The 27,518-nt window shown below is 40.7% G+C and overlaps 1 protein-coding gene across 2 annotated transcripts in view; it reads right to left on the bottom strand.

Moving 5' to 3' along the window:
- PTGES (prostaglandin E synthase) overlaps positions 1-27,518 on the bottom strand; it is a 256,421-nt gene that overhangs the window by 141,739 nt on the left and 87,164 nt on the right. For both annotated transcript variants that reach the window (XM_089669075.1, XM_089669074.1), the window contains one exon: positions 26,739-26,815. The gene's annotated coding sequence lies outside the window, so the exon portion shown is untranslated. The remainder of the gene's footprint in view (positions 1-26,738; positions 26,816-27,518) is intronic.

Here is a 27,518-nt window from a genome sequence, read left to right as displayed (position 1 = left end):
AGATAGGATATTCGTTACTGATCCATTAAGGCCTGATATTATTCTGAAGGGAGTACAGTCTAGAATCAATTTTTGCTGCAAGTTGTACATAGAAAAGCTGTCCTCCAAGTTCTTGGTGAACTCAGTTTGGGCATTCCATAACCCCCTTTTCCCCGTCCAAGTTCATATTCCCTCAATAAAGCATAAAACAAGCTGCTTGTTGCCTGGCTGTGCTGACAAAGGGGGACCCAAAATTTAGTGGCTCCTTAGGGGGTTAGTGCTACACACAGAAAATGAACATGAAGTCTTCCATTTTGTAAAAGAATACTTATCAACCTGCTTATTTCATTGCCCTCCCCTCTCTGTCCTGCATATGGCAGGACATACTGAGCACAGGATGCTCCAGCAACTCACAAAAGAGAACTTGGCTTAGTTCCCTACCCTATGCATGCACAGGCCTATCTCCTTCACTCTTGCTGAATGCTGAGCTGAGAGAATAGTGGACTATGTCTGTTTCATTCAACCATTGTGATTGTAAGGTCTAAGAAATGTGAAGGGTTAGTGAATCTAAGGCCAAAACATTTTTGTTTAGTTTTGGATAAAATAGGGAAGGCTCAAAACACCTGTCAGGTTTTCATTGGTGTCTGTGTACACAATGGGGACACTGACTCTCTCTTTTTGTCCTGGTAATCACTATTGCTCAGACTGAAAGTGATAAAAAAAATCAAAAATTTTACATTGGAACAGCAGGTGATGGGAAATCTCCCAATGAGGACACTTGTTCTGGTGATAACTATCTAAGAGGAGACTTACCTTCAAGTTGGTCAAGAAAAATCTCCCCAACAGCACAGAGCATTAAAAAACTCGATAGGAATGGTAAACATTCGCCACTCTATTCAGCTTTAGCTCACATTGAGGAGCAAAAAACCAAAACTGCTGTACCAAACCGCTAAGGGTACATTGTGGTTTACCGGGTAATGGCTAAAGATATCAGCCATAACCCCGGTATCTTTTTTTTCAGATGGCTGGCTTTCTAATGAAAGCAGTCCGAGCGGCTCATTAGTAGCAGTGGGAGGGGACGTCCCCCCTCCTCCCGCCGCTCGCCAGTGTTTCTTGGGCCTACCAGTGAAACGATCCTGCGTTGCAGCTGACTGCTCACAGAGGCGATGGGAGACGCTATGGTCTCTGGTCGCCTCTATGGCGTTGGAGGACCGGAGCGATGTCATGACATCACTTCCAGTCCTGGGCAGATGTAAATTTTTTTTTCCCTTTTAAAGCAAAACATCTTCAGCTTTTAAAAAAGTAGATTTGGGGTCTTTTTGACCCCAGATCTCTCCTTAAAGAGGACCTTTCATTCTTATTTCTATTACAAGGGATGTTTAAAAATAAATAATTAAAATTTAAAGTGCCCCGTCTCTTGCGCACAGAAATTAACACATGTGTAAGTAGTGCACGCATATGTAAACGGTGTTTGTAGCACACGTGAGGTATCGCCACAAACGTTAGAGAGAAATAATTCTAGTCCTAGACCTTCTCAGTAACTCGTAACCTGTAACCAATAAACATATTTTTAAACTGTTGCCTATAGAGATTTTTAAGTACCGTAATTTGTCACCATTCCACGAGTGTGTGCAATTTTACAGCATGACATGTTAGGTATCTACTTACTTGCTATAACATCCTCTTTCATATTTTACAAAATAATTGCGGTATATATTGTATTTTGTTTTTTCAAATACATTAAAGTGTATTTTTTTCGAAAAAATTTAGTTTGAAAAAAACGCTGCGTAAATACCATGTGACATAAAAAATTGCAATGATCGCCATTTCACTCTTTACTAATATATATATATATATATATATATATATATATAATATTTAGGGGTTATTAGCAATTTTCTAACAAAAAGTACTGGTTTAAACTTGTAAACAAAATGTGCCAGAAAATGCTTGGTCTTCAAGTTTATCAAAATCCAAGAAGAAAAATTTAATTTACTGCAGATCAATAGCCCTTAGATCTGGTGGTTACGTTAGTGTTTTTTTTTTTCTTTATATTCAGTTGATGATCCTACCAGCAACACAACTGAAAGGCAGCACAACATTCCACAACACTGATTGTGTGATACCATTGCTAACCTAGAGTGACATGCAGGGGCAGACTGACAACTCATGGGGCCCCCGGGCAATAGGGGATCATGGGGCCCCTGTGTCCTCGCCCAAACTCAAAAAAGCCTATGAAAAAGGTACCAGGGGCATCTCATGGGGCCCCTTACTGACCCCGGGCCCTCGGGCAGTGCCTGAGTTTCCAAATGGTCAGTCCGCCTCTGGTGACATGGACATTTATTACACTCTATCTGTAGAGGAGCAGCACTGTCACCCTAGAACAGGACTACAGATCTCCTCTTCTCCATAATATTTTGGTCACAGGTGTTCTGTAGTCCTCAGAGACAGTTGGATACAATTTAATTGATGGGAATGCAAAACCATCAGAAATCACAGGAAGTCAGGAGCCAAATGAACCCGGAAATGCAAAATCACGTATATATTTACAGCGGCCACCCTGTAGCAGTAAAACTGCTATACGGCAGCTGAGAAGTAGTTAAACTAAAAAGGACCTATGGATATGATACTACTACGTATTTACATATATTGTATATACTGCATGTATATACAATACATTTTATTTTTTGTTTATAAAGAAAAACTGTGTACAAATTATTGTAGACTTCCTTCAAGATAAATGTTTATCCTTTACTTGTAGACAATTGTCTTGGTATAAGCAGTGTTCCAAGGTTCTATTACAATGGACTGAAGTAATGCTAAACAAGGCAGTCACAGAAATGTATCCTTCATATCACATTTGATTTCCATAAAAACATGTTCAGCAACCGGATATATTCTTTGGCAGCGTTAGTATAAGAACACATAATGCACACAGTTTTCACTTCTGTGTGGGGGAGAGCTTTGGGAAGCGTGTGAAGGAACAATAGCTTTGTGTTAAAAAGTAAGGCCTCATGTGTCATTTCCTGCTACAGAGTTACACCAACTGTGTAAGTACATGGAATAATCCTTCCAGGCTCAGACTGCCAATGTCAGAGCCAATGTCATAGGAAACTGTTATTGACCTAGTAATGAGTGGCAATGTGTAATGGGACCCCATGACAAAGGGGCCACCATCTCTCTATTCATTATCTCCAAATGATATATAAAATAAAAAAAAACATATTTAGTACATCTCTGGAATACACACACATTTCCTCATGGTTTTCCCCTTGAACATGCTGCAAATACAGAAAAGTAAATGTTGATGTGCCAGAAATATAGTATGCTTTAACATTCCTTCTACGTGACAGCACAGCTCAGAATTCCTAATCATGTGGTGTAAGCCCTGCCTACTTAATTTCTGATGGATTACAAAGGAAAAAGCCCTCTCCTTATCTCCTCCCCCTCCTCTTATCCATATCCTTCCTTGTATACAAGCAGAGAGCCTGGAAAGCACAGGTGTATCTAGGGTATGGCAAGTAGGTCACCCACCCTGGGCCCTACCTAGGGACAATGACAGCACTTGCCCCTATAGTTAGGCTGTACCCCTTTCAGACCTCACATCATTATGGACCTGCAGTCACATGTAAACAAAGCACTGTGGCAGAGAAACCCTTCCGACTCCACACCACCTCATTCCATATGACATGCTGTACATTCCCTGTTCCATACCACCTCATTCTGTATGCCATGCTGTACATTACCAATTCCATACCACCTCATTCCATATGCCATGCTGTACATTCCCAATTCAAAACCACCTTATTCCGTATGTCCTGCTGTACATTCTCAATCCATATCACCTCATTCCATAGGCTATTCCACACAGCCTACTTCCATAAAACATGTTGTATCTTCCCTATTCTGCACCACCTCATTTCATATACCATGCCATACATTCTCCATTCCACATCGCTTCATTCCATATACCATGCTGTACATTAAGCATTCCACACCACTTCATTCCATATACCATGCCATACATTCCCCTTTCCATACTGCTTCATTCCATATACCATGCCATACATTCCCCATCGTTTCATTCTACACACCATGCCACACATTCCCCATTCCACACCGTTTCATTCTACACACCATGCTTCATTCCATATACCAGGGCTTGAAATTTCCACTTGGCTGCTTGCATTTGGCAAGTGAAAATAACATGAGGGCAAGTGTGTCCCAGGCCCCGCATTGGAGGGTGGGGAGCAGGTGCTACCAGCAGCACCAACCGGCCCTGAGCACTGTGTTGAGGGGGGGCGCACTGCTGGTGCCGCTCCTCAGTGACCTGAGTAATCGCAGTTTCACTCCTGTCACAGGGAGCAGCTGCTGACATTTGCTGGAAGAGGACTAGGCTTTCTCCTCCCTCCCTCCCTCCTGCCTGGAGAGGGCAATAGACAGCCGGCACTAAGGAGTGAAGGCAGAGTGTCCTTCCTCTTTCCCCTTGTCATGTGACTTATCACATGACCGGAGCAGGGAAAGAAGTAGAAGCTGCATTCATAAGAAGATCTGTGAGTACAAGGGGGAAGGGCGAGGTTACACTTATGGGGGCACCTGATGTAAAGGGGGGCTCTGATGGGAACACCTTATATAGAGGGGGACTCTGAAGGGGACACCTGATATAAAGGGGGACTCTGATGGGAACACCTTATATAAAGGGGGACGCTGATGGGGACACCTGTTGTAAAGGGGCACTCTGATGGGGACACCTGATGTAAAGGGGGATACCTGATGTAAAGGAGGACTCTGATGGGGACACTTATTTTCATTTTATGTTTACATTGTTTTATGTTAACCACTTGCCCTCTAGACTCTATTAAGCTATTGCTGTTATGTTTAAATTGACATAATAAAGCTATGTTATAATTGCAGTTTTTTATATTTTGGACTCTTTATTCTAAAGAAAAATCTAATTTCATAAGCTTTAAGGGGTCAGGGTTGGGGGATGGGCCCGGGGTGGGGTTGGTGGTGGACCTGGGCAAGGTTTGGTGGGGCAACTGGTGGATAGGAAGGTTTTTGCCTGGCTAGTAGGTCTAGACTTGAAATGTTAAGCCCTGCCATATACCATTCTATACATTCCACACTGCTTCATTCCATATACCATTCTATACATTCCACACTGCTTCATTCCATATACCATGCCATACATTCCCCATTCCACACTGCTTCATTCCATATACCATGCCATACATTCCCCATTCCACACTGCTTCATTCCATATACCATGCCATACATTCCCCATTCCACATTGCATCATTCCATATACCATGCCATACATTCCCCATTCCACACCGCTTCATTCCATATACTATGCCATACATTCCCCATTCCACACTGCTTCATTCCATATACCATGCCATACATTCCCCATTCCACACCATTTCATGCCATATACCATGCCATACATTCCCCATTCCAAAACAGCTGCATTCTATACACCATGCTTTACATTCCCCATTCCACACACCATGCTGTATATTCCCCATTCCACACCACTTCATTCCATATATCATGCTGTATGTTCCCCATTCCATACCGGTTCATTCTATACACCTTACTGTACATTCCCCATTCCACACCACTTCATTCCATATACCAAGATGTACATTCCCTATTTCACAATACCTGCTTCTGTATAACATGCTGTACATTCTCTATTCCACACGGCCTCATTGTGTTTGCTATGGTGTATGCTCCCTATCCCACACCACCTCATTCTGTATGCAATGGGGTATATTCCCTATCCCACACCACCTCATTCTGTATGCAATGGGGTATATTCCCTATCCCACACCACCTCATTCTGTATGCCATGGTGTATGTTCCCTATTCCACACCAAATCATTCTGTATGCCATGGTGTATGTTCCCTATGCCATACTGCATCATTGTACACTGTATTGCCAAAAGTATTGGTTGGCCTGCCTTTACATGCACATGAACTTAAATGGCATCCCAGTCTTAGTCCTATAACAGCTTCAACTCTTCTGGGAAGGCTGTCCACACGGTTTAGGAGTGTGTCTATGGGAATGTTTGACCATTCTTCCAGAAGCGCATTTGTGAGATCAGACACTGATGTTGGATGAGAAGGCCTGGCTCGAAGTCTCTGCTCTAATTCAACCCAAAGGTGTTCTGTTGGGTTGAGGTCAGGACTGTGTGCAGGCCACAGAGTTCCTCCACCCCAAACTAGCTCATCCATGTCTTTATGGACCTTGCTTTATGCACTGGTGTGCAGTCATATCAGAACAGGAAGGGGCCATCCCTAAACTGTTCCCACAAATTTGGGAGCATGACATTGTCTAAAACGTCTTGGTATGCTGACACCTTAAAAGTTCCCTTCACTGGAACTAAGGGGCCAAGCCCAACCCCTGAAAAACATCCGCACACTATAATCCCCCTTCAACCAAAATTTACACTTGACACAAGGTAGTCAGGCAAGTACAGTTCTCCTAGACACGACCATCAGATTGCCAGACAGAGAAGCGTGATTCCTTACTCCAGAGAACACGTCTCCACTGCTCTAGCGTCCAGTGGCGGCATGCTTTACACCACTGCATCTGACGCTTTGCATTGCATTTCACATGATGGTGTAAGGCTTGGATGCAGCTGCATGGCCATGAAAACCCATTCCATGAAGCACTGTTGTTGTGCTAATCTGAAGGCCACACAAAGTTTGGAGGTCTTTAGCTATTGACTCTGCAGACAGTTGGCGACTTCTGTACACTGTGCGCAACAGCATGAGCTGACCCCTCTCTGTCATTTTACGTGTTCTACCACTTTGAGTTGCTGTTGTTCCCAGTTGCTTCCAATTTGTTATAATACTACTAACAGTTGACTGTGGAATATTTAGTAGCAAGGAAATTTCACAGATGGACTTATTGCACAACTACATTACCATGCTTGAGTACACTGAGCTCCTGACACTGACCCGTTCTTTCACAAATGTTTGTAGAAGCAGTCTGCATGCATATGTGGTTGACTTTATACACCTGTGGTCATGGAAGTGATTGAAACACTTTGAATCCAATGATTTGGAGGGGTGTCCCAATGAGTTTGGCATCATAGTGTATGTGCTATGATGTATTTTCCTTATTCCACACAAAATAATTATGTATGCTATGGTGTATGTTCCCTATTCCGCACCGCCTAATTGTACTGTATGTGATATGGTGTATATTCCGTATTCCACACTGCCTCATTGTGTATGCTATGGTGTATGTTTCCTATTCCAACCATGCTGTATATTTGCCTCATGCTATACACTTTGTTGTACATGTTATATTTTACACAGCCTCATTTTGTGCACTGTGTTGTACACTCCCTATTCTGCACCAACCTTACAGGCCCAACGTTATGTGTTGGTCTGGGTGGGTCAGAACTGGGGTGTTCGATGTTTGGACAGGAGAGCAATTTCAATGTTTGTCATGGGTACCATTTAATATAGATACGCCCCTGTCAGGAAGATACCAGCTCACAGCATTACTGACAAAATCATTAGGTGTTTTTGCACTTATTAAACAAGAAACTATCTTCAATGGTATATTTAGCATTCTAAAAGACAGTCGATAAGAGAAGTTCATTCTTATGGTTTACATACACTTTAACATTAGTTCCAGAATCCCCTAGATTACAGTTTAACCAGTTGCTGACTGGCCTACAGTAGGCCCACTACAGACCAGCAGCTCTTGCGCTGGATCAGGTACACGATCCAGCTCTTTCGGGTGGGGGGCCGCGCGCCCCGGAAGTGCTCCAGCACATGTTGTTCAACAGGCCTCGGCCACTGATTGGCACACCAAATGACAGGAAAGAGCTCTGTGTTGGTAAGCACAGAGCTCCCTACTTACAGCAGCAACATTGCATTTTTTTCTTCCTGAACAGTAGGAAGTAAAAACCAGCACATTGCTTAATATAAACATCACACATTAAACACATTACACATTGACAGGCACACAGTTAACCCTTTGATAGCCCCTAAATGTTAACCCCTTCCCAGCCAGTGCCAATAGTATAGTGACAGTGTATATTATTAGCGTCACTGGAGATGACAGTGCCATTTAGTCAGCTTCCACCCAGCGTTAGTGTCAGAGTGTCCGCGGCACTATCACAGTCCCGCTAAGCACTACCATCACTAGTATTAAAAAAAAATCCAGAATATATCCCATAGTTTGTAGACACTATAACTTTCATGCAAACCAATTGATATATGCATTTTGGGATTATCATCGGCCACTACTGCCCACCAAATGCTACCCATTCAAGTGAATGGGGCAATGCTGCAACCACCCTGCTACTGCATGTAATGCAGCCTGGGATTTAGGGGGTTAAAAGGGGTGATACAACACCTCCTCACCTACTGTCAAATGCTCTCTAAGGAGCAATCCAAATACAGGTTGCTCTTCAGAGAGCACTGCAAGTGTAAAGGAGGTCATAGAGGGTCAAGATGACAGCCAGGCAACCTGCTTTTCCAGAATCTGAAGCCAGTAATGACAGCCTACATGTTTGTCCACCTTTAAAGGCAGCCTTTTTCCAGAGATAGATTACTACACTAGTAAAATGTCCTGGCTTTGGTGAATCCTTTGTGTCACCAGTTAGCAGGTACAGGCCCCTACCAAGGTGCAAAATCTGCAGAGTGCCCAGAGTTCACAGCTGCCTCTTGCAAGAAAGGTTGGAACTTTGTGGCAGCTGCAAGGTGTAAAAATCCAGGATTCCCTACTGGTGATAGCTGGCAGGGAATCAAGAGCTGCTAAGAATCAGAAACCAGAAAACAGGTTGGAATAACTAGAACAAATGACCAAGACAAGAAGTGGCTAGAAGCACTTGGAACTGCCACATCTGTGTACTGCTATGGGAAGCGCAAAGAACTGGAATCCCCAACAAGGTACTGGAACATAGACTATAAATGGAAATGTGAAGAAGATACTGGAGCAGATGTCATTGGAACTCTGAACAGGATGACTGTAGACCAGGAACAGCACCCGGAAAGTTACAAATAACCTTTGGTGCAGTTACACTTGCAGTGCCCCCATTCCCTGCCAGTCATATACATACCAGGCCTTGTGGTCATTTCAATGCAGGTGTGTACGTTTAAAGCAGCCTTTCTCAACCAGGGTGCCTTCAGGCTTTTTCATGGGTGTCTTGGTAAAATGTTTAAAAATTGCCTAAAAAGTGTGTACAATCCAGCAGGTGGGTGAAGCCTGCCTTTTAGTAGCTCAAAGCCACAGGTTTTCATTGCGCACTTTTACAACCTGCCTGCTTCCGGCATCCTAACAACCAATTACATCCTTAGTTGACAAGGAGGACATCAGGCACCTGCACAGCATCCTTGTTTGCCCCTCCCCTGCCCCTCTTTATCAGCAGTGGGGTCACATTAGCTGACTGAGGGAGAGAAACTAAGGAAGAAACATTGGAATACTAGTCAGTACCAGTTTGCAAAGGAATATTTGCTTTGGAAGAATAAATCACCTCTAATGTTGGGTGTCCTACATGTGTGGATGTTGCTGCGTTATGTAAAACTATTAGAATAGTGTTTTACATTTTAGAATGGGGTGCCGCAAGATTGTGAAGAATGTTAAAGGGTGCCTTGGCTGAAAAAAGGTTGAGAAACACTGGTTTAAAGAATAAGTTCACTTTTGGATACATGTTACATGTTCCACCCGTTGAAATGGGTGGAATATGTTCACGATCCTGCAGCTGACGGGACAAGTTCCCCATATTAGCTGTCACTTCTTACCAACAGTGCAGCCGTGTCATTTATTCACAGTGTATTTTAAATGAATGGACGAGTCCCAACAGCCTTTGCGGATTGTATTTCTCAATGAACTACCACAGTGCTGTGAACGCTCTGGTAGTTCATTGAGTCTTCCTGTCAGAAGTCAGAAATTGACAAGCAAGCAGATACACTGACAGTCTGCAGGAGACTTGCATGGCAGCAGCGATCTGATTTACAGGCTCTCAGTATAAAAAAATAATAAATGCACATTTTTTACCTGCAAAAAATGTGAATTTATTATTTTGTGTAGAATGGTGAACTTATCCTTTAAAAATGAAAGGCACCACAATTTACTAACACCTGTAAATTGCATTGTAGTTACTGCAACGGATAGGTGTGAGGCTTTCATGTTCTTTACGGGGGAAGAGGAAAACATAAAATGTTTCTTCCTGCTAGCAGCACACTGATGATGTCATCTCAGCCTAGGCAAAATTATTTGACATTATTAGTCATTATAGTCATTAGCTCAAGTATAGCTAGATTATAGAATCCAAGGAAGCTAGATTTTTTTCTAATTCTTGCTAATATTGTGATGTGTTAGAAATGTATCCATACATACACTGAAGTTACTGAGTAGATTACATTACTACATAAAGACTAAATTAAGCCTATTTACTACATTGGCTGATTTTTACTCAAGAAAGAATATGGGCACCCACTGCAGTCTTTCTACCCAAACTGGCCAGTGTTTATTTGTGAACTAAAGTGATGAAAACATGAAAAGATTGTTCCTTTTACTATGAAGAAGGATGGAGAATCAAGGATCACTGCAAAAAATTTGAAAACCTTTCTTCGCAACATAATTCACTTACAGTGTTCATCAATGCTCACCATCCTTCAGTAATTAAAACCTCCATGGCTTGATTATCACCAGTTAATATTCTATATTGGGGTATACTGCCAGAGAATATTGGGCCACCCAAAGGCTTATTGCTATAAACATTTCACATTTGAAGACATTGTGGATCATAGGGTTATCCTTCAACATGTGTCTGTAGCCATACTAAATCTGAACTTTCACTGGCAATCTTTTGGGAGGAGTACAGAAGATTTCACATTCCAAATGGAATGAGGAACCAGAATACCGGAAATTAAGAACATATCTGCTTGTATTCTAGGATTACAAAGCAGACAGAGCAGACTTTAACAGATTCAAAAATCTCTTTCAGTGACAGCCAGAAATAGAAATAGAGCTGTATAATGATGGAATGCCGTAGTATTTTGACCTTTTGTCATGATAATACTGCAGAATTGCGTACAAAGCTCTGTCATCAGCTCCATAAAGTCAGTGTTGTTTTAGCAGGTTGTTTCTTGGCCTTTCTGGAGGCTGTTAGAGTTGTTTTTGAAAGAGATTAAAATGCAAACTGTTGTGGTGAACTGTGTTCACAGCCAGTGGTGTAATTTTTGCCACGTTCCAGCCTCTGCCAGGTACAAAAGGTTGTTGACCTGCCACTGCATTACTCTGAAGAGGGCCAGTTTATTGTCTTTCGGACTTTAGAAGGGCAGGACTGGGAGTGGGAGTAGAAAATAACCAAGCATCAATGGGTGGGAGTCCACAATGTTTCAGACTTGATTGTCAGTAGGATTTAAAAAATTAGACAGCACATGTGGTCAGTAGGAGTAATAGTTCCCCATCGTTGTCAGTGGAAGGAATAGTGCCACACTGTTGGTATCAGTAGGAGGAATAGTGCCCCATTGTTGGGGCAGAATTCCTCCAATTGACACTAACAATGGGGCACCATCCTTCCCACTGACACCATCATTGGTATCAGTGGGAGGAATAATGCCTCAAGGGCCAGACAAAAGCAAGCAAAGCAACATATATATATATATATATATATATATATATACACAAGGTGCAGCGCATAAAACATATAGCGTAAAAACGTGTCAAAAAGGTATGAATATAAATATATATATCAGTGCAGCCAATACGGTATTAAACAAAAATTCTTTCCAGTATGAATCTGTATATCAGAGATCTGATACTAGTAATCATGGCAAATTGTGTCCAGTACCACAACTATGCACTCACCAGAGGGCTACTTGTTAGGTAGCAAATATAACAAGAGATCTGTGTTATCCACTCTCCGACATCTGTTGGTCCAGTTACATCCTAAAAAAAATGCTTACCACACGGAGCCGGATAACAGTGTATATAGTGTAGTATTTATTTAAAATTATGAATAAAAGCATTCCATGTGGAAAACAATAAAACATTAAATATGCCATATACCAAGATGGCTGCTGTTCCAGGGCACAGACACGGCGGCATGAAGTTAGCATGTAGGCTCCACCCAACGCATTTTGTGCACACGCACGTCCTCAGGGGTACACCCATTGCCGACTTCAGAAGCTAGCACCGTTTAAAGAGCCTGGGAGGCACACCTGTAATTACCGGGCACCATTTTGTTGTAGTCCATGTCAGAAGCCATTGTTTGAAAGGAACATTTAGTGAAAGAATTACCACATTATATCATTATAGGGCACTGTGCACCTGCAATTACTGGGTGCCATTTTATTGTAGTCAATGCCAGAAGCCATTGTTTGGGAGTAACATTTAACCTCCTCAGCGGTCTGATTATTTCCGATTTTTTGTGCTTAAAGCGGTACCATTTTTTTGCATGGAAATATGTAGTTTTTTATTGTAGGCTGTAATTTTTAGGAATAACTCACTGAAATCTGTACGAACAAGAGTCTAGTAAACATCCCGGGTAGGATAAAATTTGAAACATGAAATCATAAATTATAATTTAATAAATAATCAGAAAAAATATAATAATACATTTAATTCAATAATATAATCAAACCAAAAACACTGAAATTTGCAATACAGAGGCAAATTTGCACATCGCTGAGCAAAGTCGCAAAATCGTTTTCAGTGTCTGATGATGAATTTCCCCCACGAATCATCACTCAATTCTGCAAGTGGTTCTGATTTACTATTGCTGTTCTCTAGCTGGTCTAAAACTGCTTTTGACGTAAAGGGACGCTTTTTGGACGCCATGGACTTTTCTAAGTTTCCAGGCAGAAAGAACAGTCAAAATGCAGGCAGGGCACAGGACAAAGCAGTAGGGACAAAATGTATGTGAAATGCATTGAAACAGCAATGTTTTACTATGTAATAATCATTTTTTAAAAAATGACATTTTTTTAAAATTTCAAATTTGCCGCCGGTTCCAGCGCCCGTACGTCCCGACGTCACAGGGATCAGAACACGGAAGCCGGATGCCAGCATCGGCCGGAGGAGATGGCCGGGTGACGGTGCAGGGGACACATCATGGGAGCGAAGGACAAGGTAAGTGCTGCAGGGACTCCCTGAGCAACGCCGCATGGTAAGCCCGAGTGTAGCTCGGGGTTACCGCTCTTGGTACTCAAATTTTACCCCGAGCTACACTCGGGAATACCACTAAGGAGGTTAATAGACAAAGATATATTAAAGAAATGCCACATTATATCCCTATAAGGCACTAAATATCTTTATGTTCCTTTATGTAATATGATTAATAACAGCCGGAAGCCATTTTATAAGCGATAATATATATAAACAGTGCAGTGCTAAAAATAATATAAATGCATAAACATTAAATACATAAATAAATAAATAATATAAATAAGTGCAAGCAACCCCCCAATGTGCAAAGGGGTAAAACTCCTAAAAAGTGCAACACGTGTTTTCCCTGCGGGAATAATGAAAGTGCCAAAGTGGTATGCCAAAACTCAATAAATCGAAAGTCACTCAAATGTGATATATGCAAACGCACAATATAAAATGTCCATATACGATGATCCAAACACAATATTCATACAGGTGATGCTAAGTGTTCACACTGTGCAAATCCTTAGGTGGCTAAAGTGGCCCCTCACCTCCTTAAATCGACCCTACAGGGTCAGCTCGCTTAGGATGTAAACCCATCTGATAGGTAACAGGATGCTCTCCAGAGTCCTCCAATCCTTGCTTGTACCACTCTGTCAGCCACCTCCTCTTCGGATCATATACAAATAAAGAGCCTCCATAGTGTAAAACCGCAATTTATTTGAATAAACCAATATAAAATGTGCCCACTCACATGTATATTCTCCTTTCACATGGCTTTATACCTCATGCTATAAATGTATTGCATGGGTATTAATACAGGGATTTCAAATATGGCCCCCACGCCAGAAGTGACGTCATCGCGCACCTGTCACGCTGGACACGTGACTTCCTCAGGGTAAATGCCTACGGAGGCAGGGACCCAATAAATAGATCCCTGGCACCAATCACAGACAAGAGGCGGATCTGAGCGGCCATTTTCTCGGAGTCCGCTCCCTCATCCCGGATAATATCAAATACAGCGGTGACAATATTACAACAAACGGGTAAAGCAACGGGCCTCACTCACGGACCTAACCACTACTGAGTCACCTGAATATCTCTCCATTAGCAGTATTAATAACTCTGGTCCAGGGAGTTTAGTGAGTGACCCTGGAAACAAAAGAAGTATTTGAATGCCTTGATTTCAGTTTATCACACAATTATTTTTGGCATGCCAACCAATTCTTCTAGCAAATTAAAGGTGTCGCCATGGGAGTGAGATTCACCCCTAGTGTGGCGAATCCATTCATGGCGCACTGGGAAGAGGAAATGGTTTACTCACAATATAGAGAAGAATTGTTGTTATATAAGCGTTTTATTGATGCTGTGTTTATTGTTTGGAAGGGAAGTATGGAATCCCTACAAGAATTCCTTTGTTTTTTGAATAATAATGAGAAGAATATTACGTTTTCATGGGAAATTTGTAGTGAATCTATCAATTTTCTTGATTTGAATATTAGAATTGTTGATAATAAACTCATCACAAAAACCTATTTTAAAGGGGTAGACCGGATGGGTATATCCCCGTGGGAAGTTGCCATTATCCCCCGTGGTTGATGAACATTAAGAAGGGACAATTTGTCCGGCTTCGGAGGAATTGCACTTTAACAGATGAGTATTTGGAACAAAATAATCTCATCGGGGAGAGATTCCTTAATAAGGGATTGTGGGAACTCGCTTCAACGTGGTAGAGCTTTCAAACGCAAACAGCTACTCGCTTTCTTTTTCAGGGCCTTTTTAGCCCACTTTTATTTAAATGAAAGTTCAAACATAATGCTTCCCACGCAGGGGTATCCACCAACAAAACAAAGATTCAGCCTCCTGGCTTACACACAGTTCAATGTCTGTCTCTTGCAGACTCTTCCCAAATTATAGCCCCTAGCACACAGCTAGTCTGGCTTCCACCTCCCCTAGGTGAAGCCCACCTGACTTCCAGGCAGTGACCTCCTGTCTTCCAAGTGGAGCCCTCCTGACTCCTAGCTGCCGGGGTGGAGCCCTGCTGACTCCTAGCTGCCGGGGTGGAGCCCAGAACCCTGGTCCTGACTCTCTCTAAAGGCCTGCACACACCTGTGCAATCAGTCTCCTGGCCTATCCCAAAACCTGGTCCCAGGATTGGAGATTTCATCCCTCCCAGATCTCTTTGTAAGGTCTGTTTTGGGATCTGGAGCCTGGAGATTTCAAACAAAGGAGGAAAGTGAAAAACCACTTTCCTCCGTATCAAACACTTACCCTGGAGCCCCTCAACCTGCCTAGTTGAGAATCCTGGGTGACAGATCGTCACACTGTCACAGGATATACACATGACTTTATAGATAAAAGCAGGAAGGATGTAGGTGATGTAGATAGGTCTACCTTCTTAAAAGACAAAATTAGGGAAATTAAAGAACATGACCAGTTGGCTGTAATTTTAGATTTCAACGTACTTTTTAAAATGGTGGAAAAAATTTTCAAAAAACATTGGCCTATTCTAAGAGCAGATTTGGTTTTGGGTACCATTTTATCTGATCGCCCTAAATGCATATATAGGAAGGCACCCTCAATCAGGACTAAAGTGGTTAGAAATGTGATAGATCCACCCATTAATAAAACGGTGACGTTTTTAGACCAAGTTGTTTTTTTGCCATGCAGAAGTTGTTATGCGCATAGAGAAACGAAAGGGAATAATAAGAAAAAAATGTCGTTGTTTCAGTCTAAAGTCACAGGGAGTGAGTATAGTATTTGAGACTTTATCTCATGCAGAACAGAAGGGGTGGTATACTGCTTGGAATGCTCATGTGGTCTCCAATATGTGGGGAGGACTAAGAGACCTCTATGGAAGCGAATACGTGAGCATATACAAAAAATAAAAAAGGATCATCTAAACATAGTGTGCCAAGACATTTCCTGACCCATCACAATAAAGAACCTTTGATGCTTAAGTTTTGGGGAATAGAGAAGTATAAGGGGCACTGGAGAGGGGGCCATAAAGTTAGGTCTCTTAGTAAATCAGAGTCTAAATGGATTTTTCATATGAAAACACAGATTCCGAGGGGCCTTAATGTTGTAGTGACTTTTGGGGGACTATTTATTAAAAATATGATTTCATTCCAAAAGTAAGAAGCCCAGCCGTCTGTTAGGGGTTAACATTCCAGAGTGGATTTCAAGGGATATTGCAAGAGGTTATCACACACACAATGAGTGGAAGAGACTTGTTCCAGACACAATATGCTATTTGAATTTCTACAGGTGGTCAAACACCATTATTTAGACTTCCATGGCAGGTGAACATATACAAGGTCTGGACATGACAATAGAGGAACCAAACTGATTGTCTGAGAGCTCACAGGAAACCTTGCAGAGTGTGATGAACAAACAAACTTCTTGGACTGTCACTATATACTATTATCCACTAAGGTTAAAAGTATAACTGGTTGTTTACCCTAACCCGCACACAATCGACGGGTAAACAGAGGGTCTTTCCTACTCATGGGAACTTCTTTTCTAAAACAAAAAGGTTAAACTTAGGACATATAAAGCTAAGAACTTGATATATCTACCCACAGAGACATTATCAAAAAGCATATTATCAACGCTGTTATCAAGGGAAAAATATATTCAGCAGAGTTGGGGATTGCATACCACTAAATTAAGTATGAAATGGTGAGGAGTAAGATATTTTGTGAATTGGTATCAGTTGTATATTTCCATCAGAAATCAAATGTTTCAAACAGTTTAAATATCAAGGAACTGAATGAACATATATCTTTCTATGGTTCTTATCCAAGAATTAGTAGAGAAAGTAACTACATTTGGATAAGACATATACATATTTAATACCTAAAGTTATCTTCCAATCAAAGCATGAGTCATCATGAATACTCAAATTGTTTTGTGATCCCTAGCTGCCCCCCAGTGGACAGGTGAGAGATATCTTATGTACACACACTTCTCGACCGGCCAATCAACAAGCCTGTTGGGAGGGTCTTTTAAAACAAAGGTTTGGATGGTATATAAAGCCATGCACCTCACATCTAAGATGATGCTGAAAAAAAAGAAAAGCTAAAGAAAAACCAACCAACAAAAGGAAGGAGATCTGAAAAGCTGAAGAAATCTGACGAAGCTGAAATCTATCCCATCTGAAAAACGTAAAGATCTTCTAATACTACTTCTCAATCTTTTAAAACTTCTGAAAAACTTCTACTAAACGTCTAAACTTCTGAACCTCTACACTCCTACACTTTTCCTAAAAACTGCAACCCACTGCACTATCTCTCACATGCTCCCTGCGGCCATTTTGCTGAAGGAGTCCAGCTGCCATTTTGTCTTGAGGACCATTTGAAGGCCCCAACTACATCCCACTGGGGGAAGCCTCAAACTCAAGGTTCTGGGGAGTGGTGAGACTGCTAAGAGTTTATATTGTATCTTATATTTCCTATTTTTCATAGACTGATAGCATTTGTATTGGGTGTTTAGATATATTAAGATATATATATATAATTATTACTAAAAATAGTAATAATAATTATATTTGATTTAAGATTGAAATTATAGATATTGCATAATTAATTAATTTGTAGTTGGTTATAGTGCCATTTTATCAGAGAAGATTTTCTGACATTCCTATGGCCACGGAATGATAGAAATACTTCCTGAAGCACTACAAGGTTATCACTTATAACAAAATTTAATTTTTAATCTTTACTATTATCTATATCTGTTGTTTGGTATATAGAATTAGCCTGTTGTATTTTTGATTATATGTACAAGTTTAGATTAATCACCAGTATTTTGTGTTTGTGTTAATATATATATAAATTTTGTACATAAATAAATTTATTTATTTATTTATTAAAAAGGCAATTTTTGTGTATATGGTACGAAATCATACTGGCTAAAAGGACTCAAGGTATATTATTAAGTGGTGATCAAATTATTAAAGTGTCAAAGTTATTGGTTCATTAAATATTTGCCGTATTTTAACGGCTGGAGGCACTGCAATATTTTGTTTAAGGGAAAGGACACTGCCCTACATATTTAGAATAAATTATTACATAAACCACCACAATGTAGACTTTGATTCGAATTGTTTTATTAGTCATTTTTAGTTTAGTTTTACATGGTAATATCTGGCTTTTTAAAAATTGTATACTTTACATGTAATTAATTATTTATATATTGTATTTATCTAATGTCATGTAATATATTTATCAGAATAGTTTTTAACTTTAGTGATCTGTTTGAGTATTTATGCGTTTGTTTTATATGGTATATATGATTGTAAACTCATGTTATTGGTGGTTATATGGGTATTTATTCACATTGAGATTATTCTTCTTATTAATTAATATTATGTATCTCCCTTTAATTTAATTTGCCTATGGGTTTCATTTAGTATGACTGGGTATTTTATTTTAGCAATTAATTATTTTTATGGAGGGTATTGGGTACTGTGGGTGGTTATTTGGATAATATGGGGTATGGGTGTTTTATGTATTTATTTATTTAGTTATGCCCAAATTTAAGGGATTATATGTGGGTGCCCCTACTTGTTATTTATTTATACTTGGGGACCAGAGTTATTAATACTGCTAATGGGGAGATATTCAGGTTACTTAGTAGTGGTTAGGTCCTTGAGTGAGGCCTGTTGCTTTACCCGTTTGTTGTAATATTGTCACCGCGGTATTTGATATTATCCGGGATGAGGGAGCGGACTCCGAGAAAATGGCCGCTCAGATCCGCCTCTTGTCTGTGATTGGTGCCAGGGATCTATTTATTGGGTCCCTGCCTCCATAGACGTTTACCCTGAGGAAGTCACGTGTCCAGCGTGACGCAACACGTCAGGATTTCCGGGTGCGCTGTGACGTCACTTCCGGCGTGGGGGCCATATTTGAAATCCCTGTATTAACCTCCCTAGCGGTATGATTATTTCAGATTTTTGGTGCTGAAAGCGGTACCATTATTTTGCATGGAAATATGTAGTTTTTTTTATTGTAGGCTGTAATATTTAGGAATAACTCATTGAAATCTGTCCGAACAAGAGTCTATTAAACATCCCGGGTATGATAAAATTTGAAACACAAAATCATAAATTATAATTTAATAAATAATCATAAAAAATAATAATATAATAATATTACATTTACTTCAATAATATAATCAAACCAAAAACACTGAAATTTGAAATATAGCGCCAAGTTCGCACATCACTGAGCAAAGTTGCAAAATTGTTTTCAGTGTCTGATGAGGAATTTCCCCCACGAATCATTATCACTCAATTCTGCAAGTGGTTCTGATTTACTATCGCTGTTCTCTAGCTGATCTAAAACCGCTTTTGACCTAAAGGGACACTTTTTGGACGCCATGGACTTTTCTAAGTTTCCAGGCAGAAAGAACATTCAAAATGCAGACAGGGGACAGGACAAAGCACTAGGGACAAAATGTATGTGAAATGGGTTGAAACAGCAATGTTTTACTATGTAAAATCGTTTTGAAAAAAATTAAATTTTTTTTAAATTTTCAAATTTCCCGCCGCCGGCAGCGCCCGTACGTCCCGACATCACAGGGACCGGAACACAGGAGCCGGATGCCGGCATCAGCCGGAGAAGATGGCCGGGGATGCTGCAGGGGACACATCGCGGGAGCGCAGGATAAGGTAAGTGCTGCAGGGACTCCCTATGCAGCACCACATGGTAAGCCCTAGTGTAGCTCGGGGTTACCGCTTTTGGTACAGACATTTTACCCCGAGCTACACTCGGGAATACCGTTAGGGAGGTTAATACCCATGCAATGCATTTATAGCATGAGGTATAAAGCCATGTGAAAGGAGAATATACATGTGAGTGGGCACATTTTATATTGGTTTATTCAAATAAATTGCGGTTTTACACTATGGAGGCTCTTTATTTGTATATGATCCGGAGAGGAGGTGGCTGACAGAGTGGTACAAGCAAGGATTGGAGGACTCTGGAGAGCATCCCTTTTACCTATCAGAGGGGTTTACATCCTAAGCGAGCTGACCCTGTAGGGTCGATTTAAGGAGGTGAGGGGCCACTTTAGCCACCTAAGGATTTGCACAGTGTGAACACTTAGCATCACCTGCATGAATATTGTGTTTGGATCACCGTATATGGACATTTTATATTGTGCGTTTGCATATATCACATTTGAGTGACTTTCGATTTATTGAGTTTTGGCATACCACTTTGGCACTTTCATTATTCCCGCAGGGAAAACACGTGTTGCACTTTTTAGGAGTTTTACCCCTTTGCACATTGGGGGGTTGCTTGCACTTATTTATATTATTTATTTATGTATTTAATGTTTATGCATTTATATTATTTTTAGCGCTGCACTGTTTATATATAATTTATTGACTCACATTGGTAAGAGGTTAGTGTCAGCAGCTATAGTGATAGGGCCCCATTTTAACGCAGGAAGTTTTTTTCTATCATTTTATAAGCGAGTCATATCTAATAGATGTGAACACATCCTAGGTATATAATATATGTCACTATGGTGTATTAATTGTCCATACCATTCATATGGTGATAAAAACCAGCACAAAATATCATTGCCCTAAAGATTTCAAGGCAAACAAGCCTGCAATACAAATTAAAAAGCAGGCTATATAGATCAGTGTGAAATATTGTAATTAATACATTTACAGCAAAGTAAGTTCATACAAAACAAACTAGAAAAAAAGGAGAAAAAAAGCTATATCACTTCAGCTATTATCTATAAACAATTCAATATCTACATTCAGGCCCCAAGGCACCAATGTACACATCTCATAAATCCATTTGGTTTCAACTTTGGACACTTCTCTACGTTTATTACATCCCCGCCAATGAGGATGTATAATATCAATACCTGTAAATCTAATACCTTTTGGGTTTGTCCGATGGCAGTCTCTAAAGTGTATAGATAAAGAATGTTCCTTAAATCTCTTTTTTATGTTGTACAAATGTTCCCTAATCCTATCTCTCATACGTCTTTTTGTTCTCCCAATATATTGTTTACTGCAAGAACATTCCAGCACGTACACAACATACTTGCTACTTTAGGAAATTAAGGAATCAATTGTATAACTAAGTAATACTAGATGTTAACGAGACAACTTTACTGCACCTACTACCCCCTAATTGACAAATCATACAACGGTTGCAGGGGAAAAACTTTTGAGGTCAGAAAAGAGAGAGATTTCCTTAGGGGGATCAACTACATTAGGTGCAACTTTATCTCTAACAGTAGGAGCTCTCTGAAAAATTACTTTAGGTTTCTCTGGTAAAAAAATTTCTCAAGACAGAATCATTTTTGAGAACACTCCAATGCTTAGTAATAATGTTCTTAATCTGTGAATGTTGAACAGAAAAATTAGTAATAAAGGGATCTTAGAGCGTGTACTAACTTTCTGGGTACCGAGTAAGGTCTCCCTTTTTAACTCAGCCACCTGTTCAACAATGTCATCTAAAATGGCTGCTTGACATCCTGTTTTGAGAAATCTTCTCCTTAGGGTGTCAGCTTGTGAATAAAAATCACTCATATTCTTACAATTATGTCTGATTCTAAAGAATTGGCTTCTAGGTATGTTTCTCAACCAGAGAGGGTGATGGCAGCTATCGGTTGGAATGAAACCATTCCTATCTTTGGTTTTGAAGTATGATTTAGTAACAATCCTAGTACCATCATTCATTAATGTTAGATCAAGAAAGTTAATTTCTCTTTGACTATATGAATGGGTTAAATTGATATTCAAATTATAATTATTATTATTAAAGGTGCCAACAAAATTATTCAAAGATTCTTCATGCCACCTCCCCTTGCCACAAAAACACAACATCATCAATATATCTATGGTAAAATGTTAATTCAGGCCAATCCCTAGAGTAAATTAAATCTTCCACCCATCTGGCCATAAAAAGATTGGTCAGACTGGGAGCAAATTTAGCCCCCATAGCTACCCCCCAATTTGAAAAAAAAATGTTTTATTAAACCAAAAATAATTATGGGACATAGTGAAATCAAGTAATTTTAAAATGAAGGATTTTTACATATTATTAATGCTCTCTGCTTCAGCTAAATAATATTCTACAGCTTCCATCCCATCCTTATGTCCAATGTTACTATATAAAGAGACATCTGCTGTTATCAAAAAAGTGGAGGGGGTAGTGGCAATATCTTTGACTTCTCTCAGGACCTGTTTAGTGTCCTTTTAAGAAAGCTGGAGTCTCAATTACCAGAGGTTGCAGAAAGACATCAATATATTCACCAGCTCTGGAAAACAAAGAGCCAATCTCACTGATGATAGGATGTCCAGGGGGATGGACTGGATCCTTGTGAATCTTGAGGAGACAATACAAAATAGGTAGTCTAGGGCAGGGCTTAAAATTTCAAGTCTAGACCTACTAGCCAGACAAAAAACTTACTCTCCACCAGCTGCCCCACCAAACCTTGCCCAGGTCCACCTCCAACCCCACCCCGGGCCTGTCCCCAACCCTGCCCCCAGCCCTTCCCCCTTAAAGCTTATGAAATTAGATTTTTCTTTAGAATAAAGAGTCCAAAATATAAAAAAAACTGCAATTATAACATAGCTTTATTATGTCAATTTAAACATAACAGCAATAGCTTAATAGAGTCTAGAGAGCAAGTGGTTAACATAAAACAATGTAAACATAAAATGAAAATAAGTGTCCCCATCAGAGTCCTCCTTTACATCAGGTATCCCCCTTTACATCAGGTGTCCCAATCAGAGTCCACCTTTTATATAAGGTGTTCCCATCAGAGCCCCCTTTATATAAGGTATTCCCATCAGAGCCCCCCTTTACATCAGGTGTCCCCATAAGTGTAACCTCACCCTTCCCCCTTGTACTCATAGATCTTTTTGTGAATGCAGCTTCTCCTTCTTTCCCTCCTTTGGTCATGTGATGAGTCACATGAAAAGGGGAAAGAGGAAGGACACACTGCCTTCACTCCTTAGTGCCAGCTGTCTATTGCCCCCTGCAGGCAGGAGGGAGGGAAGAGAAAGCCTAGTCCTCCCTCCAGCAAGTGTCAGCAGCTGCTCCCTGTGACAGGAGTGAAACTGCTATCACTCCGGCCACTGAGGAGCGGCACCAGCAGTGCGCCCCCCCTCAACACAGTGCTCAGGGCAGGTTGGTGCTGCTGGTAGCACCCGCCCCCCACCTTCCAATGTGGCGCCTGGGACACACTCGCCCCCATGTTATTTTCACTTGCCAAATGCGAGCAAGCAAGTGGAAATTTCAAGCCCTGGTCTAGGGGCTGTTGCACATAAAAAATCCCTCTCTCTTTTGGTGATAATTCCATCATTGTAGCCACATTTGATAAGCTTTTTTAGATCTTTTTTATACACTAAAGTGAGATCTTTGATAAAACTTGATAGGTTTCTCTATCATCGAGAATTCTATGAGCCTCCTCCATATAGTCTTTTTTGTCCAAAATTATTGCCCCTCCCCCCTTATCAGCCGGTCTAATGACCAGGTCTTTTTTATCCAGAAGGTTCGAAATTTCTGTTGAAATATGTGACTGTCTCTACCTCGTTTGCCGATTATGCATAATCCTTTATTTCCGCCAGGCCTAGCACATGCCCCTTCTTTCTCTTGGTGGACCTCCCATGGCTTTGTTATTGTACATGATTTTTTGAGCGCTTGAACGTTTCCATCATGGAAGTCTCTTCGAGAATCAAGGGGGGTCTCGCCACGGGAATATTTTCGGTATTTGCAATTGTGCCAGCCACTGGGTCCTCTCCCTCCGTTGTACCTCTACATACCCTTACCGAAAAACGCCCTTTGAACACGCCCGTCAGCATTCCCCAGGGTCCCCTGGTCTCATTTCTGTAATTTATGCCTCTCTTAACAGTAGATCTTCCTCACCACCTCTGTCTTATGACTCTCAATGGGAGTGAGATCTGGGTGTCTTGATTGCGGTGGAGAATTGGCGTAGGGCCTGGGGGATGGTGGTGAATTGTTAATTCGATACAGTCACTCTTGAGGCAGCCTACAAAGTTCTACTGCGGTGGTACTATGTCACGGCTCGGACTGCTCACTTTAATCTGACTGGCGGAGATAGGTGTTTCCGGAACTGTGGTCTACACGGGGACGTCTTGCACATTTGGTGGTCGTGCCCGCGATTTATAGGCATCTGGTCTAGGGTTTTTGGTTTGCTACAAACACTATTTCATATTACGGTCCGTAGGGATGCAAGGGTGGCCCTCCTGCATTGCCCAATTTTGGGTCTGTCTAGGTCTCAGCAGAAATTGGCATCCTACCTATTTATTTCGGCCAAACGTGCTATAGCTCAAGTTTGGAGAACCCCTTTGGTTGTCTTCCAGGGGGTGAGGATCCAGATGAATGCTATGTTGTTCAATGAACAGATGTCTAGCATTCTTCATGATTCTCATCCGAGATTCCTTAAGGTTTGGGAACCTTGGATACGTTATTCCTTGCCATCCTTGCCTCCTACTAGTTATGGCCTCTTATAGTCACTGCCTGTGCTAGCCCTGGATCCTTGATCCTTTTAGTTTCTCTTCTTCCATGTTTTCTTTCTAATTCCCCTTTTTGTTTTATTTTCTTTTTCCTTTCTTCTAACCTTTTTTCTTTCCTCTTCTTTTTCTGATATTATGTTGGATTACTGCTGCTATTTGGTTTGGCTTTTGCCGTCCCTCCTTGATGTCATTGGACATTTCGTTATTAGACTAATACAAGTCAGCAGGATGTCTCTGTTTGTGTTCTTATTCCGCTCTGCCCCTGTGTGGGCATATTTTGAGCTTGTTGTATTCTTAAAACAAAAATTTCTTAATAAAACATATTGAAAAAGAAATATGTGACTATCTAGCGTTTCTGACTTTCAAAGCCTCTAAATCATTAAGAATCATAGTTTTAAAAATGGTAATGTGAGGATTATTACCAGCTGGGGGATTAAATAAAGAAGCATTTCTCAAATTTGAATTCCTGGTATCATTAGATCCCTGTGAATTCCTAACAATAGGTTTTTTCAAGAAATATTTCTTTAAGCAAACATTTCTGGTAAATTTAGGAATATCAATATATGTATGAAATTTGCTGAGTTTAGTTTTTAGGAGCATATTTTAAACCTTTATTTAGTAATGTTACCTCTTCAGTCTTACTCAGATTAAATATACCATCATTAGTTCATCTTCTTTTGGGGTCTATTGACCCTCTTTCCACCTCCTTGAGCCACTTCTGTATGTAATTTCTTTTTCTGGTTTGGCCTGCTCCTAAAAAATATGGTCTGGGAATTCTGCTGGTAATTCCCATTCTACTGTGATGATGTTCCTTTATTATAACCTTGATGGAATGGAGCTACTCCAGAGTGTGAATAATTACCACTCTGATGTGATGGTGCTCCCCCATTGTGGCCATAATGGAAAGGAGTGCCTCCATATCCTCCATTTCTGCCTCTATCAGATGGCTAATGGGGATTCTGTCTATAAATAGTCCCAGAATTCCACCTAAAGCCTGGTTGGGCAACCCTCTCATGGTTATATCCACGGAAGGAGCCTCTCCTCTCAGGTTTATTCTTTCCATTTTCTCCCCTGTGGTATAGAATTCCATGGGAAGTTTTTCCCATCGGTATTTTGCTCCATGTTTCCCTGCCATAAGGAGAATGGTTGTCACTTGAGCCCGTGCTCCCGATCCCCAGCCACACTGTACGTCGGCACTGGGAGCCATCAGACCGCTGAGCAAAGGGAAGGGAAAGGGAGTGTCTTCTGTGTTCTCTGCTTCCCCCTAGAGTGCAGTACCCGGCTGTGTGATGGAAGCTAATGTACTGTAACTTTTCATAATGCTGTATACATGTGTGTGTGTGCGTGTGTACATCTGTGTGTATATGTGTCTGTGTGTGTACATACAAGTGTACATGTGTTTGTTTTTGTATGTGTGTATATGTATTTTACTTTTAATCTTGACCCCCTATTCCTGTCCTATCAGAACTGCTTTTTTAGGACTTGTTCGTAATAGCAGCAAGGACGGTTGCTCCTCTGAAAAGCAATCCATGCTCAGATCGCTTTTCAGAGTCATTTGACGGGTGGTAAAGAGGCAATATGTTGCCTCCTCACCACCTGGTTTAACCCCAGCATCACTCACCACACCACAACTGTGTGCAATGCGCACAAAGTTGCGGGGTGTTTGTAGTTCAACGCCATTCACATGGAGGTGTACTTCCAGCTGCGACAACAGCATGTGTATACCCCCAGCTGCTGTTTCTGCAGCTAAAGGGGGAGCAGTTGGGGGATGGTAAAAGCAGCTCAATTGCGTGGGTTTTACCGCCCTCCAACCTCACAGGTGAACGGGCTCTTGGTTCACATCTGTGTGGCTGTGTGTAGGGCAGCCCATTCATTTCAATTGGCTGCCTTACCCGCAGAAATGCAGGGAAAGTGTTGGATTTTAGACACATACAATACTTCTTTTAGTGTCTTGAGGCGATTATGAATGAAAGAGCCATTGAAATTATAAAAATGAAGTGTGATTTTATTCTATCACACAATGGTGTAAAATAACAATGTAAAGCGTATCATGAACAGTTCCATGTAGATAAAACTACTGTAGAAATAACAAGCAAAAGTTTAAAGATAAGTCACCATTATCTGTCATAGAAGTCCGGCCATGTGCTGTTCTGTCCTTCATGTTCTTGTCCTTCGAGACTTTGTTGAAGAAGCTGGAAATAGATGGAAGTGACAAACTTTGACTTGCTGCATGCACCTGTTGGATTTCTCATACGTGTGTGTGCGTGTATGTATGTCAGAGTGTCAGTATTAGCGTGTGTGTGTGCTCCCGTCTTCTGTCCCCAATGGACCTTTTTATGCAGAATGAGTGTGTCATAACGAGCGATTCTTAATACCTTGTATGGCATAGAAGGGAGGGGACGACACTCACATAATGTTTTTGATGGACAGGAACATATGTATGCTGATGTACATAATATTATAAGCTAATGATGTAACGTCAGCTATATATTTAAAGAATAATATAGCTTAAGAACATATCTTTTCAACATATCAATGTATAATCACTAATCTATATATGTATCAATATTAGAAACATATACTAAATACACACAGATACTATTAAAATACATAATGTAATAGTAAATCTAGAATGAGTCCTCCTAATACCCTTGACACATTACTACCAGATACTTTTAACCAGCTATACCTAAATATAGTATACTCAGCCTTCAGCTAGTTTAGCTAGTTCAGCTTAACTCCTGTCTTATTTTACTGTCTCAGCTTAACTTATTCATATTTTTCAGTCTCAGTTATAATTGAAGAATTGTAATACTACCATTTGTCAAAAGACCATTCACACATAATAATATTAATTATGACTAATCATAAAAACCAAATATTTTGCAAGCTTGC

Source organism: Staurois parvus, unplaced genomic scaffold (assembly GCF_062004578.1).
Source record: "Staurois parvus isolate SC_StPar_1 unplaced genomic scaffold, SC_StPar_1.0 ptg000068l, whole genome shotgun sequence".
Taxonomy (NCBI): domain Eukaryota; kingdom Metazoa; phylum Chordata; class Amphibia; order Anura; family Ranidae; genus Staurois; species Staurois parvus.
Note: the sequence above shows the minus strand (reverse complement) of the source record. Positions and strands in the feature narration are given on the sequence as shown.